Genomic DNA, 17,437 nt, shown 5'->3' on the forward strand with positions numbered 1-17,437 from the left:
ATATATGTCCAAACAGTTGTTTTGCTGTACAAAAAGAATTGACTTTGAAATAGTGTACAATTAGCCTGTGAAGGAAATCCAAAATGTAGGCCAACAAAAATAGAGGGATTGGGAATTCTATGCAGTGGTTCATAGTCATCTCCCAGAGTTCTTTCACTGGGTGTAGCTGGTTCAGTTCATTACTGCTCTATTGGAACTTATTTGGTTCATCTCATTGTTGAAAATGGCCACATCCATCTATGTTTCAGTTTTATATCCCATCCAGGTAGATGGTAACATTTCCCCCCACTTTATACCTCTCCAGAACAAAGTAGTCCCTGGTCACTGCTCTCTGTGTTGTGTCTTTTCCTATCATAATTAAAGCTCTTTGAGGGCTGAAACTTTCCTTCTCTTTTTTTAAATATGAGTATTCATAGTACAACATAGTATTAAATATGAGTATTCAATGCCTGCCACTAATGAGCATTAATAAATGTTTTTTTTAATTCATTCATTTAAAGGTGCCTTCCAGTTTTAGTTCCCTTTCAACTCTGACATTCTATACTCCCAAACCCTTTATAATTCTAACATTCTGTATTCCAAGATCCCTTCTGTTTGAAAGACAGTATGATATAGTGGGAAGAACATAGAACTTGGAATCAGTCAGATCAGTTGTAAAGTTGTAGCTGTACCATTTACTAGCCGTGTGATCATGAGGGAGGCACTTAATTTCTCTGAAACTGTTTCCTTAATTGTAAAATGCTTATGGTCCTTACTCACAGGGTTATTGTGAGAAAAGTAAATTGTAACATTGTAATCTTGAGACACCATAGAAATGGTGCAGATTATACATCCTAAGATTCTATTGCTTGAAAGAATAAAAATTCCATGAAGATAGGATCAGCGTCTTATGTAATTCCTACATCTTTTCCATTAGCTAGTATAGCAGGTGCTTAATAAATATTTGTGGTTTGTCCTTCATGTTTTGTTTTGTTTTTTTTTCTTAAGAGAAGATATATAACCTCCAGATATATTGAGACCATCTCCAGTTGAATGAGGGGAAACTTCCTGACATCCCCAACCACTTCAGTGACTGATCTACTCCAAATCTCTGCATGGTTAAAGAGAAAATCATATCTTATCCCATCAATGGCCTTATCCTGAACCAGCTAGAATAAATAGCCTTCCAGTCCTGCCTGTGCTGACATGTGCTGTGATTTCTGTGAATTGAACCAACCAGCTATTTTCTGCCCCATTATGGCCCACCACCATGCCTTTTTAATGCCATATACACACACCCTCCATTATTCTTACCAGCCCCTGCAGGAAGAAACTTGAACAAACCCTAAAATCAGTGGTTTTCAATGTCGGTGGCCTCCAATTTCTATCCACTCCTTCCTTTCTTTTCGAAAATGTCAGCACGAATGTTCCTTATGTCATTTCTTTTTTTCTGATCATGTTACTTATGCCACTGAAAATAGCAACTGGCAGTTTGCTCAAGCTGCCCTCGAGGATCTGGTGTTGCTGGGACCAGTATCCAGGGAGTTACAGGCAGGCAGATGGCAGGATCGAATGGAAGAACTTAACGACAAGAACAATTCAGAAGTCAAATAGGGTCACTTGTGAGCTTCTGACAGAAGGTGTCCCTGGAGCAGAGGCTCAGAGAGCACCAGTCGGACGTCCTGTGGAGGAGTCATTCCTGTAAATGGGAGGAAAGTAGGACAAGATCACTTCTGGAGTCCCTCTTGGCTCTAAGGTTCTCAGATCAAGAAGCAATATGTGATGGTAGGGAGAGCATAATGCTAGGAATCAGCAGACCTGACTTTTAGTCCAGGTTTTGTCACAAATTGGCTGTGTATGACCTTGGACAATTCTGGGTCATTTGTAAAATGAGGAGGCTGGACTGGATCTAAGGTCTCCTCTGTATCTTAGAGTTTATGGAGCTATAATTCTGTGAACTTCATCATCAGTCCATTGGATCAAGACTTTCTTTGTTCACTCATTCCACCATATTTTTCACTTCTCAAGACATGATATCTGTTGATGAGTTATGTGTTTTTTAATTTCTGCTTTGCTGCCCCCACATCATTTCAATTCCTATTTTTTCCCTTTCTCTCTCTTTCTCTACTTTTTCTTGTTCTTACAATAATGAGCTTCTTGATTACCTAAATTTTCTCTTTCAGAGCCACCATGACCTACCTTTTTATTTTAAGCTCAACATCACCATGCTCTTTTCTCATTTTTGTCTGACACACTCTAAGTAATCATTTAATCACAAAATGTTAGGACTGGAAAAAAATTTTAGAAATCTTCTAGTCCAATATACTTCTGTTTATCAAAGCAGGGGAAAGTAAGGCTCAGAATGAAAACTAACTTAAGAATACACATTAAGAATAGACTCTAGATCTTGTTTTTCTTTTCCTATTCCTTTCATTGAAGAAGTTGCTTTTTTGTTTTTCTTTTATAATTGTCCAATAATTCAAAATTCCCCTTTATTTTCTCTTTATATTTCTGACTTAAGGTGACAGGTGCCACAAACAAAAGTCAGGGGAAAAATAATATGATTTAGCAGGGCCCCCGAGCTCTTTTATCTCTGATGTTATCATCTTATTTCCCCATCATGATCTGCACAATTTCTGCCCATGTTAGACTTTCAGAGTAGAATGAAGAGTGATAAATAAAAATCATAGGAAGGCAGATTTCAGCTCAGTACAAAAGCAAACTTCCTAACAATCTGAACTATCCAAAAGTGAAATAGATTGCCTCAAGAGATAGAGAGTTCCCTGTCTCTGGAGATCTGGATGATCATTTATCTGGAATGTTATATAAAAAGAAGTTGAAAGGATAAGAGGTAAACTGGTAGACCTTTGATATTCCTTCTAATCCTAGTATTCTGTGACTTAAGGTTCATGATCTACCTTCTAGTCTGCCTCTTTGAACTGCTCTAAAACCTATCACTGATCCTCTCTCTTTGCTGCAGGTGGCATTTTGACTAGAAGTCCATTCATTGGATTCCCCCATTTTCTTCAGAACAAGTCACAAATCATAAAGGAACTGAAACCCAAGCAGATTTCAGCACAGTCATAACCTCACAATCCTTGGCAAAGACATACGAGTATACAGCAGGGAGAATTTCTTCCCCCTTATCACAATGGATCAGCACTGTCTCACAAGGTAAAATTTGAGCTGAATGAATATTGAATAATCATCATAATTCACTGGCACCATTTGAGCACAAAAGGAGAATGTCTATGATAAGCCATCCTATGTATTTCTGGAAGATGATAGGGACCTGTGGTTTAAATGGCATAGAGGAGACTCTATTGATGCAAGCCAACACCCTCTTTGTAACTTTCAGTCTTAGAAAATTTCCTAGAAATGCTAAACGGCTCAATGATTCTCTTAAGGTCACACAGTTAGTATTATAAGTAAGACTTGATTCTAGGTCTTCCTTATATCATGCTGTCTTTGTATATTTGTGTGCAATTTAACAAAGGAAGCTTTAGAAATGATTAGAATATTTCCCCAGTAAATAGGGAGCTAAGTTACTCTTACATTTCAGTTTAATAAATAATAAGCATCTCCTTTGTATAGATCACTGAGCCAAGTGCTAAAAGAGATGCAATGTTTAGATGATTCATAGTTCTTGATCTCAGGCAACTTATAGTCTAATTGTTGTTTTCCTTCATTCTTAAAGAAGACCATAATATCAGGAAAATAATGTCATGACTTGCAAATGAATTGCATTTAAATAAGAGGGGGCTGTGTGAAGTCACCAACCTAACTCTCTCCTCTGGAGTCATCTGAATCTCATAGCAAGATATAAATCAAATTGATTGGAGATGACCCTGGATACATTAGGAGACCTTGGTCTAGTCTAGAGGGGAACATGATAGGTAATTAATAAAAAGTTAAAGTCTTCAGAGGAAGAAATAAAAGCTACAACGAATCATATAAAAATGTTCTAAATCACTAATAATTTAAAAAAGCAAATTAAAACATCACTGACATTCTACCTCATACCCATAGGATTGGCAATGATGACAAAAAGGGAAAGTGACATGCTGGAGGGGCTGTGGTAAAACAGATACACCATTGGAGCTGTGGACTACTCCTGGCATTCTGGAAAGAAATTTGGAGCTGTGGATACCCTTTTACCTAGTTTATCATTATCTCCCCAAAAGAGGAAAATGGCCTATATATACAAAGAATTTTTTAGCAGATCTTTGGTAGTGGCAAAGAATTGGCAGCTGAAGGAAATGCCTATCAATTAGAAAATGGTTGAACAAGTTATGGTATAGAAATATGATGAAACATTACTATGATGAAGGGCACTTTTTTTCAGAAAAAAACCTAGGATTGGACTGAAGCAAAAAGAAGTTAGCAGAACCAGAAGAACAATTTCTACAATGACATAACAGTGTAAAGATAAACAACTTTAAAAGGCTTAGGAACTGATCAATACCCATCACAATTCCAGAAATCTCACAATGAAACAAACATTACTTTCAAATAGAGAGGTAATAGTTTGAAAGGACAGATTAAAACATATTTTGGGTATAGAAGGGTTGGGAACACATGAATAATGTGAAAATTTATTTTGCTTGATTATATGTATTTGTATTTGGTTTTTTGTGTTTTCTCAATAGGGAGGGGAAAATGAAAGAACTGGAACCTCAAATTAAAAATGAATTTTAAAAAGTAAAATCCTTTGAAAATCTTTTTTTAAAAGAAAAGGGAAATAGGAAAGACTGCTGTGTTAAAATAATCCATAAATATATTATAAAAGTTCAAACATAGTGTTGCATAAAATTCATGATGGGGGAGATGGGGACAGAGTGAACTAATGACTAAGCACGGAGAACAAAGCAAGATTCCAGGAGTATGTGACATTTGAGGATTTTAAAGAATGGCCAAGAATTCAACAGGTAAAGAAGAGCAGAGAAAGATCATTTCAATAGAGAAAACAGACTAAACAAGGTCTCAGTGACAATTAAATGCAGAACATGTTTCAGGGATAGTAGTCCAGTTTGACTGGAGTGTTGAGAGTCTGGAGGAGACTGCAAAGAGAATGCAGATTGTAGAAGGCCTTGAATATCAAGTAAAGCCACTTGATCTCTGCTTGGTGGATATTAGGAATCCATTAAAGATTTTTAATTGGGATGGGACATGACTAAGTATGCATAAAGAAGATTCATTTGGCAGTGGTAAGAAGCATAACTTGGCGAGCAGTAAGAATGAAGTCAGAAAGATCTATCTTAAGCCCTACTGAAATCATGGTATAGTGAGAGACAGAACACTGTAGGATAGTTAGGGAATTGTTGTTCGGTCATGTCTGGCTTTTCACAGTCCCATTTGAAGCTTTCTTGGCAAGGATACTGGACTGGTTTGCCATTGCCTTCTCCAACTCATTTTACAGATGAGGAACTAAGATAAATATGAATTGCCCAGGGTCACATAGCTAGCAAGTGTCTCAGATTGGATTTGAACTCATAAAGATGAATCTTCCTGATTCCAAGCTCTGTGCTCTATCCATTATGCTATCTGCCCTCATGGTCATAAAACCCCTCAAACAAAACCCTCCTAGGTATAGAACCTTTGGTAAGTCAATTCTACTCACTGGTTCTTAGTTTCCTTATCTGCAAAATGAGTGGATTGGAAAAGAATGCCCAAGAAACACCTTCCACTATACTCAAAGGGCTATCAAAAATGTGCATACTCTCTGATCCAGCAGTGTCTTTTTTAGGTCTGTATCCCAAAGTGATCATAAAAAAGGGAAAGGGATCCACATGTGCAAAAATTTTTGTAGCAGCTCTTTTTTGTAGTAGCAAGGAAGTGGAAACTAAGTGGATGCCCATCAGTTGGAAAATGACTAAATAAGTTATGGTATATGAAAGTTATGGAATATTATTGTTCTATAAGAAATGATCAGCAGGATAAATTCAGAAAGGCCCAGAGAGACTTAAATGAAATGATGCTAAATGAAGTGAGTAGAACCAAGAGAACACCGTACACAATTACAACAAGATTATGTGATGAGCAATACTGATGTATATGACTCTTTTCAACAGCAAAGTGATTCAGGTTATTTCAATGGACCTTCTAATGGGAAGAGCCATCTACATCCAAGGAGAGGACAGTGGGGACTGAGTGTGAATCACAACACCGCATTTTCACTTATGTTGTTGTTTTTTGCTTGCTTTTGTTTTCTTTCTCATTTTTTTTCTTTTTGATCTCATTTTTCTTGTGCAGTATAATAAGTGTGGAAATATGTATAGAAGAATTGCACATTTAACATATATTGGATTACCTTGCTATCTAAAGGAGGGGGTGAGGAAAGGGAGAGAGAAAAAAAATTGGAACACAAGGTTTTACAAAGGTGAATGTTGAAAACTATCTATGCATATTTTTATTAAAGCTTTTTATTTTCAAAAATATGCATGGATAATTTTATATTTTTTATTAATGTTTTTTATATAAAATATATGCATGGGTAATTTTTCAGCATTACCCTTGCAAAACCTTGTGTTCCAAATTTCTCCCTCCTTCCCCCCACCCCTCCCCTAGATGACAGGTAATTCAATACATGTTAAATATATTAAAATATATTAAAATATATGTTAAATCCAATATGTGTATACATATATATATATATGTATATATATATATATATAGTTATCTTGCTACACAAGAAAAATTGGATCAAGAAAGAAAACAAAATGCAAGCAAACAACAAGAGAAAGAGTGAAAATACTATGTTGGGATCCACACTCAGTCTCTCTGGGTGTAGATGACTTTCTTCATCACAAGATTATTGGAACTGATCTAATTATCTCATTGTTGGAAAAAGCCATATCCATCAGAATTGATCATTGTATAATCTTGTTTCTGTGTACAATGATCTCCTGATTCTGCTTATTTCACTTAGCATCATATCATGTAACTCTCTCCAGACCTCTCTAAAATCATCCTGCTGATCATTTCCTGTAGAACAATAATATTCTATAACATTCTTATACTGTAACTCATTAAGCCATTCTCCAACTAATGGGCATTCATTCAATTTCAAGTTTCTTGCCACTTCAAAAAGAGTTGCCACAAACATTTTTACACGTGTAGGTCCCTTTCTCTACGTGGATAATTTTTCAGCATTGATCCTTGCAAAACTTTGTATTCCAAAATTTCCCTCCTTCCCCCCACTCCCTCCCCTAGATGACAAGTAATCCAATATATATTAAACATATTAAAATATATGTTAAAACCAATGTATATGCATACATTTTGAAAATAAAAAGCTTTAAAAAAAGAAGAAAGACTTAAAGATGGAAGTCCAATTATACAGTAAATGTAACAAGGTATGTAAGGGATTAAATCAACCCAACACTTACTATGGTAAATTTTGATGTATTTCATTGAATTGATTTGAATAAATTGAGTTGAATCAAGAAAGAAAGAAAGAAAGAAAGAAAGAAAGAAAGAAAGAAAGAAAGAAAGAAAGAAAGAAAGAAAGAAAGAAAGAAAGAAAGAAAGAAAGAAAGAAAGAAAGAAAGAAAGAAAGAAAGAAGGAAGGAAGGAAGGAAGGAAGGAAGGAAGGAAGGAAGGAAGGAAGGAAGGAAGGAAGGAAGGAAGGAAGGAAGGAAGGAAGGAAGGAAGGAAGGAAGGAAGAAAAGAAAGAAGGAAGGAAGGAAGGAAAAAAGAAAGAAAGAAAAAAAGATCTTTCATTTCTAAATCTATGTCCCTGTGAGTTTGTCCTGGAGTGGTGGCAGTCCAACTAGGAAGATGAGGACAACAGATTGATATTTAAGACTTCACAATGTGACCCCTTCATAAAAAGTTCCCCTCTATTTTACTTCCCTCCACAGTCTCAGCTATACATGCTATTCCTTTGTATCTCTCCTGTCTTTGTTCTTTTGCACTAGAAATCACCTGAAGTACACTCCTTCCTTGCCTTTGCCTATTTACATAGCTTGTTTTCCTCAAGATTCAGCCCAAATGTCACATTCTAAAAATCTTTCCAGTCTTTCCAAATCACTTAATTCCTTCCCTCAAAAATTATCTTTTCTCTACTTTTTGTCTATTGTGTATGTATCTATTTACTTATATATTCTCTTACCCAATAGCATGTGATTATTCAGCCCTAAAAACGTCCCTGATACTTAAGTAGTCATCAATTGACAGACTGGTATGCAAAGGTGGATGAGAAAGATGAATGAGGGAGTCAAAGATAACACCAGGGTTTTGATCATGGGATACTGCATAAACAGTAGTGTTGTGATAAGAACATTGGGTTTTAAAGGGAAAGATGATCTGTTCTGTACATTTTTTGTTTGAGATGCTATTGGGACATCCAAGTGGAAATATTCTTTCTTTAGGCCCTCTCGTTGGAGAAGTTTATCTGAAGCACAGGAGAGTAATCAGGGATAAAGATCACCTATGCAAGGATGTTTGAAGTAGGAAACCAAATGAGATTTCCAAAGGCAAGAGCATAGAGACAGAAGATGACTGAAACTTGGGGAACACAACTTTAAGAGCTCTGTAAGAGGACAAATGAAGTAAAAAATGAATCAGTAGCATGTGGTGTCTCTGGATCAAAGAAAAGGAGATGTGTAAAATGTGCAATTGAGGAGAAAGAGGACTGAAAAAGGACCATGGATTTAAAGCTGAACAGGATCTCAGAAGTCATAAAATTCAACCCTTTCATTTTATAGCTGAGGAAACTGAGGCTGAGAGAAGTAACTTGTTTCAGTGGGCCAGCTTGTAAGAATATGAGGCAGGTGATAAAGCCAGTGTTCAACTCATTGTGTTCTCATAATTGGATCTCATAATTAGCTCATTATGAGTGATCTTTTAAAAAGCAGTTCCAGTAATGAGGTAGATAGAAGTAACACTCCAAGGGGTTATATAGACAGCAGGTGTACAAAACTTTTTTTTTAAGAATTTTCCAAACAAAAGGGGGAAAAGGGCAAGTGGCTGGACTGGATTGGTCAAAGGGAGGTTTGGGAGATGCATTTAGCTAAACCAGAGCATGCTGGAAAGCAGATGGAAAGAAGATAAGGAAGAGGGAGAGACTAAAGCTGCAAGAGATAGAATGAATGAAATTTGAAGCAAGGCTATTAATTCAATAAATGCCTAGCAAGTGCCTGTAAGGTGCCATCTTTGCATTAGATTAGGTTTTAGGGGGAGATGTAGTACTTCAACACCATTTGCAGGAGCACTGGTTTTTGTCAATGGGAAAACTCCATTCACTGATCACTTCCAAAAATTAGTGGATGATCTTCCTCTAGTCAATATGGCCAAAAGTTACCATGGTCATCCAGTGGCCATCTTTGTGTTGATTCTCTCTTATGTCCAGGTTTGGTTCTCAGTGGACAGACAGATAGTCAGTCCATTACTGGATTTGTATTTGAATGTTTTACAGCTCTATGACATAGCTTTTGAGATGCCATGGCTACCTCCATGCCATGCATCAGAGCAGGACTTTAATTGAGAAGTGCAAAGATGATTCAGACCATTCTAACTGTCATCCAATGTCAGCTCATAGATCTAGAACTGGGAGGCATTTCAGAATTCATCTAATCCAGTCTCTGTATCTTATCCATGAGGAAACTGAAACACATGGAGGTAGAGATTTATTCAAGTTCACAATGGAAGAAACTAGCTTTTAACTTCAGAACCAGCCCCTTTTTCACTGTACCAACATAGGTTTTATCTTCTGCTGCCCCAATCTCACCTAACCCAGAAAGAGCTTAGAGACTTCCAAAAAAGTTGCTAATATTATAAAATAACAGGCTAGAGCATTAGGGAAGACTTCAGGGAGGAAGGACTTCATCCTCAAAAGAGAGGTGTGTGTGTGTGTGTGTGTGTGTGTGTGTGTGTGTGTGTGTGTGTGTGTCCCCAGATGGGAAAGCTCTATAATAGTTAACAAAGGTAACAATGGTTGGGGAAGGGAGGGGGGTAGGAGCTGGAGAGAGACTGTTAGAAAGCTGTTTTCCTAAAAACCAATCTCTGTTTTATTCTGGGAAACAACACAAAGCAACCAACTCTTCTGCTCTTGCTGCCTGTTTCATTCAGGTGCCTCACTCAAATGGAGCCAATTATAGTTATGGGCAAAGAACTTAAATGAATTGCAGAAAATGGTGCTTTACAAAACAAAGGGGCAGAATCTGCACATTTCCTGGCCCAGGTTTAGGATTAAACTAGACCTTCTTCTGCCCGGCCCCTCTCTTTCCTTGGCATTGATAACAGAGGAAGGTGACATTTTAAAAAATTAAACAAAGGTGGTATTTCCAAAGCTTCCCCCTAGCTGAGGTTTGCACACTTTGATAAGAGCCCCCTTAACCAAGATGAGAAGTTTAGTCATCAACACTATTTTCTATGCCCTCCCCATCTCAATTTAATTCAATTCATAAAAGAGTTTAAAGCCCCTTTACAGAGGTATAGGAAAGATAAAGACAAATATAATACAGTCCTCTGCTGGTAGAGTTTAGAGATGGGGGTGGGGTGGAAAAATGGCCCAGAGATAATGCAGTGAGATGGGTAAAGGGGAGGATGTTGCCAGAACAGGGACTGGTGTGGACAAAGACAGGAGGGTAGGATAGAGTGGATTGAGTTTAAGAGAGGAATATAACATAATGGGATGTAAAGTGAGATAAGGTATTAAATATCAAGTAGTACCCAACTGAGGTTGGCTTTTAATGCCAAGCTATGAAGGTTTGGACCTCTCCTTTCCATTTCCAGCTTTCTCTTTTCAGCGTCCCCATTACATGCTTACTATCTGTACGTTGGTATTTTGCATTGTGACAGGAGACTCCTGGAGATTTAGTGTCTGAAGCCAAAGTAAAGAATTGTAAATGGTGGAATTTCAGACACAAGGAGAGGGCTAGAATGGGGGATGAAGGGAAATTTAACAGGTAAAACTAGCCCTGATTGAATTGTCATTCTATTTGTAGACATATTTATGGATGATGAAGTTTTACACCTAAGTCTCATTTTCTTTTTCTTCCAAAGTCAAAATGTGTGTTCCACTTAGCTTCTTGGCTTTACCATTCCCATCTGTGATCTAGGAAGAATGATTATCCCAATCCATGGTGTTCTCCTTAAGGAACTATCCTTTGTACACAATAGGCATACTATAAATGTTGACTGAATTAAATTCAATTAAATCTGTCTCCTAACTATAAGCAGTTGAAAATTATCTGATTGGTGCATCCATAGAAGGCAAGGCAACCTTTATGTAATTAAGTCAATTTACTGAAGGCTTAATAGAAAGAGATACTACCAACATATTTTAAAAATTAGAATAAACATATTTTACTAATTAGAAATGCAGTCAATGTTACATGAATATGTAACACTCTTTGTTTAGTGCCTCATGGAACAGGGCAGAAGGCCAAGGTCAGATACATAAATATTCATAAGCCAACTTGAAAACCATTTTCTGGAGGGAATATTTATGGATCTATGAGCCTGGGGCAGTCAGTGACAGGAGAGTAGCCATAAACATGGATTCTGGTGCTTTGGGCATGGATCAGTCTAAGCAAGAAGAGGCACAAAGCTTGGTTCCTTCCTCTGGAACTCCCTGACCAATCATCATAGGGCTTCAGTATCTTCTCAGTACTTAGAAGCTAAAACAGTGAATCCCAATCATAATATTTTGTTTTTTTAAATGATATGACTTCACCTAGTTGCCCGGACTCTAATTCTGGGGTCCTTTTGATTATTCCATAACCTTCAATCCACACAGCCATATCCTATGGACTCATCCTCTGCAATGTCTCTGTAATACTTTTCCTTATAATTCTCACTAAGACCAATATAAACTAGTTCAGGCCATCTTTACTTAATGCCTATATTATTTTAACACCTTTCAAAATGATTTCTATGCTTTAGCTTTTGCTCTTTCTCATCACCCAATTCATCCTACCCACTACAATCATATGAATCTTCTTAAAATACTACTTTTATTTTTTAAAAATAAATTTTATTGAGATTTAGAATTCAACATTTTAAAAAATGAATATTAAAAATTGTTACATATAATTAGAAAAACATTTTTAAATTTTTTGATATTTTTCATTTTTACAATATAGTGATTTCTGGAAATACTCCCCTCCTTTTCCCTCTCTCCCACAAAACTGAATTATCCCTTATAACAAAGGAAAACAGGAAAACAAAAACACATGCCAAATAGTAACTGTCTTACAGTATCTACAGTATTCTCCCTCCTTATTGTCTGGGAAGAGAAGAGAGGTTTTTATTATCTTTTCCCCAGGACCAGTATTGCTAAACATGAATTCTATCATATAACTTCCCTAGCTTAAAAGCCTTCAATGGTTCCTCATTGCTTATAGCAATGTTTTCCATATACTATCTAATGTACCAGTAAGACATCTAACATTTTCTGCTGTGTATTGCTCCTTTCACTGAAGTCTCATGGCAGCCAGCTCATGGAGTCTCAGGAATTGTAGCAGAGGTTATTCAATTTGTTCAGCTCATGGGGCCCTGGGTGTCAGTGAGGTTTTTTTCCATGCCATCCCTAGGCCAAAAGAAATACATAGCAATAAATAATTGCATGGTAAATATAAACATCTTGGATGCCCCAGTAAGTTTGTTGTGGTACCCAGGATGCTGAGATGGCTTGGGAATTAGAGAACAAGAAAAAATAAAGAGACACAGAATACGGAGAGAAGGAAGAGTAGACATTTGTATAAACCTATCAGTTTTAAGAAACATGAACCTTCCATTGTAAAGGCAGTGTGAAAGTACAAAGTTTATGGATTCTGCAATCTGAATTCATATCCTGTCTCAGATACTGTCTTGTCTCACCTCAGCCAGTTGCTTAACTTCCCTTAGCCTGTTTCCTTATCTATACTGCATCCAGGGCCATCTCTAGTCATTTTGATCTAGATCTTGCCACTAGACCCATGTGGCTCTGGAGGAGAGAATGAGGCTGGTGACTTTGCACAGCCCTTCATTCAAATTCAATTCAGTTGCTAGTCATGGCTGCACCTGCCTAACGGCATGGTCTTTGAGAATTTACACAAAACAATTACATAAATTAATTGATTATGTAATAAATTACATAAAGAGGTTGAAGTAGAGGTCCCTTCCAGCTCCAAATCTGTAATTCTGTAGTAAATGTTTATGAACCCACAAGTGGAAAAATTGGTTTAAATTTCTTATCTTGTTGTGCAAGGCCCTCCACAAAGGTCTATTCCTTGTTTTTAGAGGCACTTTCCATTTTCTTAGTAACACACCTCTGCCTGGAAATTCCCCCTGCCTAGAAGACGTTTGTGGACCCTTCTTAAATCATATTTGAACTTCAAATTAAGCTCAAGTACTACTTTTACACCTGGAAAAACTTACATGAATGATGCAAAGTGAAATGAGCTAGAACCAGGAGAACATTATACATATTAACAGCAATGTTCTCTGATGATCTACTGTGAATAACAGCTATTCTCAAGAATATAATGCTCTAAGACAATTCTGAAGAACTTATGATGAAAGGTGCTATCCATTTCCAGAAAAAGAACTGATGGAACCTAAATGTAGATCAAAAATACTTTTCCTGTATTTTATTTTCTTTGGTTTTTTTTTTGTCTGTGTTTTCTTTCACAGCATTACTTACATGTGTTTTGCATGACTACATGTATATAACCTGTGTCAAATTGCTCGCCTTCTCAAAGAAGAGAGGAGGGAAAAAAGAAGAAAATTTGGAATTCAAAATTTGAAAAAAAAAAAGAATGTTAAAATTGTTTTTATATGTGATTGGGAAAAATAAAATAATTTAATTAAAGATTTTAAAAAGTGATTTTATATTTAAAAGTATCACTTTCATTATGAAAATCCTTCCTGATCCAAATCGTGCTTCTCTGTACTACTTGTGAACATAATAGCAAGGACCCTATTTATTAATGAGCAATCCCTTTACTTATACAAGTTTTGTCTTTTGCTTAATCTGATACAGTGCCTTGCATAGTATTAGACACATTGTAGACACTCTGAAAATGGTTTTTGATTTGTTGTATGCTTTCTCTTTTAAATTGGTTACCTAATTTTCTAAAGAAAATTGGTATAACCAATTGATTGGTGTGTGTATATATATATATATACATATATATATATATATATGTATATATATATATATACACACACACATAAATATAAAACCACACATATACACACATATAAAACCAAAATATAATACTGTGCTTTAACTTCATCTTTATGAGCCTCAATTTCCTTGTCTGAAAATTCAGATAATATCTGTCCTAACAGTTCACAGGAATGAAATATGGGCTAATGGAAAAGACATAAGACTTGGGAGTCAGTACTTAGTCCAGTGTCTGGCACATAGTAAGCACTTATTAAATGTTTACTGACCAGTTAACTAAGTCAATGGATCTGAGTTTGAGTTCTGATTCTACTAGTCACTAACACTGTGACTTTGGGAAATTTGTTGTAATTTTCTGATTTTATTTCTATGTAAAATTTATATCTATGCTACGTAAAATGGGAATGATAATAAGATTTATGGAGTCTCCCTCAAAGAGCAATGTTGAGAAGAAAGCTTTGTAAACCTTAATGTTCTCTCTATAGAAATATGAATCATTATTCTCAAAGGACTATAAAACTGTGCATGCCCTTTGACCAGCAGTGTCTCTGAGTCTGTATGCCAAAAAGATAATAATAAAGGAAAAAGGACCCACATGTGCAAAAATGTTTGTAGTAGCAAGGAACTAGAAACTGAGTGAATGCCCATCAGTTGGGGAATGGCTGAATAAGTTATAGTATATAAGTGTAATGGAATATTATTGTTCTATAAGAAATGATGAGCAGGCTGATTTCAAAAAAGCCTGGAAGACTTACATGAACTGATGAAATGAGCAGAACCAAGAGAACACTGGATACAGCATCAAAATTATGTAATGATCAACTGTGATGAACTTGTTTTTTTTCAATAATGAAGTTGATTCAAGGCAATTCCCATAGACTTGGATTGAAAAGAGGCATCCTCATTCATAGAGAGGGCAATGGAGACAGAATGTGGATCACAGCATAATATTTTCTACCTTTTTGTTATTGTTGTTTGTTTGTTTTCTTCTCATTTTCCACCCTTTTGATGTAATTTTTCTGTGCTGCATGGTAAATATGCAAATATGTGTGGTAGAATTTCACATGTTTAATCTATTTTGGATTACTTTATGTCTAGGAGAGGAGGGTGGGAGCTAGGGAGGGAGAAAAATTTGGAACACAAGGTTTTGCAAGGCTTATTGTTGAAAACTATTTTTGCATGTATTTTGAAAAATAAAAAGCTATTATAATAAAATATGAGTTATTATTTTGAAGATAAAGTCAAATCATATGAAACAGATGGGCCACCATTTTGAAAAATATGAAGTTCTAAACCTACGTTAAATACAATTTTGATTTAAGTAGAGACAATCTGGTGTCATGGACAGTAGTCAGGAGATCTGAGTTCAGATGCTGCCTCTGATATTTACTAATTGTGTCACTCTGAGTTAGTTTAGTTTAGATGTCTTGGGCTACTCCCTAGTTATGTATCAGCTATAAAAGATGTATGGGATATTTAGGGAAGACTAGCATCTTTGATGTAAGTGCTTCCTGAGTCCTTTTTAGGATTGTTAATCTACCTTTGGTATCCACCTATTGCCCAACTCTTACTTGTGACTCTAAGAAACTTTAGAATGTACAGAAATCACACTGGGATAAAACCATTTGGGCATTTGGGCTAAACCAGATTAAGAATAATCAAAAAATCTCAAACCATCAATGAGTGAAGGAGATATCTACTCCCTGTATGTGAAGACTTCCCTTGACAGAATGTGTATATGAGAACAATTTGTTCCAGTGACCATGAAGACAGCAAAAAGAGAGATATATTAAAATCATAGATCCTTTTTATTTCTTAAATGTATGAGACAGAAATTCCCAGTGGATTGAGAGCTAGCTTTGGATTTATGAAAACCTGAGCTGGAATCCCACCTCAAGCACTAACAGATTATGAAGCCTCCACAAATTATTTAGTTCTGGCAACTCTAGAGGTCTGATTTACATTGGTAGAAATGGTTTTCTCATCTGAGAACTCCATACATTTATGTCAATGAAATCACAGTTGTAAACCTTACCTCTAATATTTCTTAATAGACTGAGTGAAATGAGTTTACTAGCAGTAGCTACTTGACTTGAATTCTTTTCAAATTGGTTGATGCATGTTGATTGGAAGATATTATTCAATGAAGAAAGTTAAGGGATATTTTCCATTTATCATTGAAGAGAGTAACAAAGTTGCCTTAGTCGGTTGTCTTAAGTAACCCTGGAAATTCAATGCCCTTCTCTAGCTGGACATATACTCCAAGGATATTTTCAGTAGTATTATAATGAGTTCAAACAGTACCTCTGATATATACTAATTGTAAACCAAAATCTGAAGCATTTTCAGATTTTATGATCTAAAAATGTCTTAATCAATGTGAGAAGGATGAGGATATCTAAAAAACATGAATGTATTTAACATGTATTGGTCTACCTGCCCTCTGGGAGGGGGTGGGGAAGGAGGGGAAAAATTGGAACAAAAGGTTTGGCAATTGTCAATGTTGTAAAATTACCCATGCAAATATCTGGTAAATAAAAACTATTAAAAAAAAAAAAAAAACATGAATGGTCCTGGTAAGTACTATATAAATGACAAAAATTAAATAATATTCCCTTTTGATTTTTTCCACCTTGGTTTCTAGACTCTTTTCAGTTCTTTTGGTCCTACTGTGTGGTACGGAAATGGTGAGGAGTCACCATTTAATAAAAAAAGCTGGAGAGAGCTCTAGAGTAAAGCAAAGTTTATTGTACATTCTCGAGAGAAGGGCGTTCCACCCTTCCAGCAGACAATCCAAGAGAGGAAGCGCCTCCTGTGGGCAGGACAGCACCTTTAATCCCTAACAAAACACCCCCTCCCACCACTGACCTTCATCCTCATTGGCTGAGAGTCTTACATTCTAAACGGGAGAAATTGAACTTGACCATACAGTACATAGTTGCCTATATTTGGCTGAAATAGGGAGGAAATTGTGTCTTGGGAGGATAGCAGGAAGGGGACTCAATTATTTCCTTGATTCAATCCCCAAAGTCCTTCAGGCCAATCAAACTCTGAAGTAGATGAAGCCTTACTCGATTTTCACAACTGTCCTGAGAGATCTCACCTCATCTCATTCACTACTTTCCCAGGATGCTCAGTCTCTCATTAGAGACACATACAATTCCAAATTTTTTCCTCAACCCCTTTCGTTGCCATCAAAACTTGCCCATTCTATCCCATTTTCTTAGGACCTGATGGATAACGGAATTTAGCTTGCCATTAATTACTGATGATTATTTTATAAATTTCCCCTCTTATGGATCTTTTTTTAACCTCCTTTTAATAGAAGACAACTTAAAGGAT

Source organism: Sminthopsis crassicaudata, chromosome 1 (genome assembly GCF_048593235.1).
Source record: "Sminthopsis crassicaudata isolate SCR6 chromosome 1, ASM4859323v1, whole genome shotgun sequence".
Lineage (NCBI taxonomy): Eukaryota > Metazoa > Chordata > Mammalia > Dasyuromorphia > Dasyuridae > Sminthopsis > Sminthopsis crassicaudata.